Below are 3847 nucleotides of genomic sequence, written 5' to 3'. Positions count from 1 at the left end.
AGTGACCCCTAGAGGACGCAGTGTCTCGTTCCCTACTCAGGGAACCATGGTTACATAAGTAACCTGAGACGTTATTTGATAGCACTATATTGTAGACAGATTAATAAGGAGATTAATCCTAATAAAAATGCCGCTACAATTACAACCATCACATTAAAATAAATGTAAAAGTGTATTTCTATAACTTCAGCAGCGTGCAGATCCTCGTTTATGTCAGGACTGTGGCGACAGCAGCGCGGACAATCACTTAGCTCGCTCACATAATGTACCATATATCTATTATAACTGGAAAACATTGTTTTTATGACACGTCGTTATTGCAAGAAAAAATGTAGCTTTAACAAAAAAAGATGTCGTTTTAAGGACATATCTCGATATTACGAGAAAAGATGTCGTTTTAACGAGATAATTGTTGTTTTAATGACATCTCGTTTTTACGAGAAAAGATGTTGTTTTAATGAGATGTTTTAATGACGTAACATCTCGTTATTATGAGAAAAGATGTTTTAACGACATAACATCTCGTTATTACGACATAATTGAGTGGAAAAAATAATGTGTGGCAGCAATGCGTCACCGTAAATAATAGCATTATTGTCCAGCTCAATTCAATTCAAGCTTTTGTTCTTATCTGACAGAGCCAGTGCAGCCTAATTGATGATTTTGGAATATTACTTGTTTTTTAAACCCCAACTGAGCAGCCCAAAGGTGACAATGGCAGGGAACACAAACTCGGGACAGTAGTGGAAAAAAAACCTTGAGAGAAACCAGGCTTAGTTGGGGGACCAGTTCTCCTCTGGCCTAAATGGACAAATACACTGGGCCTCGTTTACAAAATGAATGTGTAACAGAAAATAGGGCATACGATCATTACTACAGAAAAGTTGGAATTTATCAATATGGACGTGAGCAGTGGTTAAGATCAAATCTCACATCAGGTGCCTGTACCATGGTGGTGGCTGAACAAACTCAGGGTTACAGGATTAGTTTTGAGTTGACAAAACCAAACCAATCAAATCCAATCAAAAGGTACTACCATGGTCAAGGCACAGAAACAAAGTAAACCCTCCGCACCTTCTCCTTCACCTCTATGTGCTTCTTGGCTACCTTAGCCTTCAGAGCTTTTCTTACTGGGGAAGATGAAGGTAGGGTCCAACAGGCTAACAAAAGCCCTGAAGCCTTCACCCTCAACCACAGAAAATGGCTGAGTGTCCTTCACAACCATCTGGACAAGGACCTCATCCAGCTCTAGTTGTTGGGACCCTACTAAAACATTAATAATAATTTTAGCACATATTTTGCACACACACATACAAGACATATAAGAGGTCATTGTACTATTAAAAACATCCTGTACGTTTCAGAGCTCAAAACTTTCTCGTTAGTCTAAAAACATACTGAAGCCAGTCTGCCAAAATGACAGGTTGCGTAGTGTTTCACTCTATGATGTAATAGTGTGGCTAAACTCTACCTCCGCAGAAGAAGATCAATGCCTGCTTCTACATCTCTGCCTGTTTAGATCTGCTCACTGATTCGCGCATGTTGTGTACATAACGAGAGCTTCGAAAGCAGGTCTACGTTGAAACCAGATGATAAAGATGGCGCCGAAGACAAGATGACGCTGTACAGTGCCAAGCTGTGGAAAATGAGTCTTTGCATTGCCTTCCTTCTGATCCCAACGTTGGGAAAGAGCGGATGAACATTATTTTAAATGAAGATCCAGACCGCATTAGTAAGAGCTTGGTGCTTCCCAGCAGACACACAACGTCATAAGACGTTGATATTTGGTTAAATTTCGGTTGCGACGTCGGGTGACCAAAATTCAATGTAAATTCAATGTCTAATGTCAATGTTAAATTGATGTCCAATACCGACGTCAGCTGTCAAATATTGACGTCACCCCGATTTTCATATTCAACTAAAATGCAACGTCTGTCTGACGTCATGTAACGTCAGGTTGACGTTGGACATAGACATCCGGTGCCTGCTGGGTTTGTTCACTTCATCTTACTGCAGATTCATTTACAAACAAGGCACAATTCGACGCAGGATTTTCAGAAAGATTGAAACTAAAAGACGATGCTGTGCCGGTATTGGATCCAACAGTAATGTCACAACACAAGTGTGAGTTACTGTTTTTATTACGTGATCTCTATTGCTTTGTCTGTTATTACAGATTGTTTATGTACTGGGTATTTATGCATTTTTTACCTGAATCGCAACAGCGTCCATGTATAAGGAATGTACGCTGTCAAACATACACAGCTGTTAGTCAATCATAGCAGTGGGCGTTTACTTCAAAGTCTACAATCCTCCACGCCTATTCAGACAGAGCGTTCTGATGAGGGGGGTTAAAAACAGGACAGAAAATAGCCTATTACTTCTAAATTGTTTTTTTTTTTAATGTTAAAATCTTGATAATATTAAAAGGGGACCTCGGAGAACAGTACAAAATAATACATTATTTTATTTGCAAGTAGCAGTAAGAGAGAAAGAGATTTTTATTTACAACAGGGTTCGTACAGAAACTGCAAAATTAAATTCCAGGACTTTGAAGGACTTTTCAAGCACTACTTTTTTCATTTTCAAGGACTAAAATTAGAGATCACAATATTGTCATTATCTTTCAAATGACGGGTTTGGAATGACATGAGGATGAGTAATGACGGAATTTTCATTTTTGTGTGAACTAACCCTTTAACTGCTCCTTAGTCGAGAATTCTGTCTTTTAAATGAAACCGCAGTCTACATTTATTGCTATAATAGTGTGTTTGTAGGGTTACTCATTGAAAAGGGGCCTGTATCATCTGAGAAATATGTATGTCTGTCCTAACTAGGGCTGCCCCCGACTAAAGATTTTTCTGGTCGACTAGTAGTCGTTTATTTTAAGCATTAGTCGACTAATCGCACATTTATTAATAAACAATTTAAATCATTGTAATGAGCCTTTAACTGCCTACATAACCTAATAAGCGCTCAAGCGCACGCATAAAGCTCGCCATAGCGCACTGGCAGAAGCTAATGATTATGTATGTGTCAGGGAAAAACAGTTAAGGAGGCTGCATTAACATTTTAATAATTTATTGATAAACTACTGCTTTTTTTGTTTTCGGTTTAAGAGATGAAGTGACGTAACTCGTCATCTCCGCAGTAGTGATGCGCCTGTATGCATGTTTTATACGGATTACATAATCCGAGAATATTTGTTTTCCATTTGATTTGGTTCATTTGAAAGTAGACATTTCACTCTATGGATATATTTTTTTCTATGCCTAAGCATACACGGAGTTTCGAGCTCAAGTTCACGGAGACCGAGGCGGCAGAAAGCGCATCCTGTTTGATTTCATTATTTTACAAAAGCGCAATGTTTTGTTGTTATTGTGAGTGCACATAAATAAACGTAGAGTCTTTACAGATTCGAAAGATGTATTACTCTTATCTGTATGACCAGAAATGACGGAGTATTTAAAGAGCAAGTGACTGCGCTTCTACACTACAGACTTCAATAGTGCACATATTTCTAGATTAGCCTAATATTAGATTGAGTGGTCATGTAAAGTTGCTAATACTTACATATTTCAGATGATAAGCCATATTTGTGGTGGATGAATAATAGGTGAGCGTACGAATATCCTGCCCGATGTAGGCTACTGTATTACCATAGATTAGCCATTAATCTAATATTAGATTGAGTGGTTATGTAAAGTTGCTAATACTTACATATTTCAGATGATAAGCCATATTTGTGGTGGATGAATAATAGGTGAGCGTTTGAATATCCTGCCCGATGTAGGCTACTGTATTACCATAGATTAGCCATTAACGATCTGTCCGTCACGAACTGCGT

This window comes from Sinocyclocheilus anshuiensis, unplaced genomic scaffold (assembly GCF_001515605.1).
Source record: "Sinocyclocheilus anshuiensis isolate Anshui unplaced genomic scaffold, SAMN03320099.WGS_v1.1 scaffold3030, whole genome shotgun sequence".
Lineage (NCBI taxonomy): Eukaryota > Metazoa > Chordata > Actinopteri > Cypriniformes > Cyprinidae > Sinocyclocheilus > Sinocyclocheilus anshuiensis.
The sequence above is the reverse complement of the archived record's forward strand: the minus strand, read 5'-3'. Positions refer to the sequence as shown.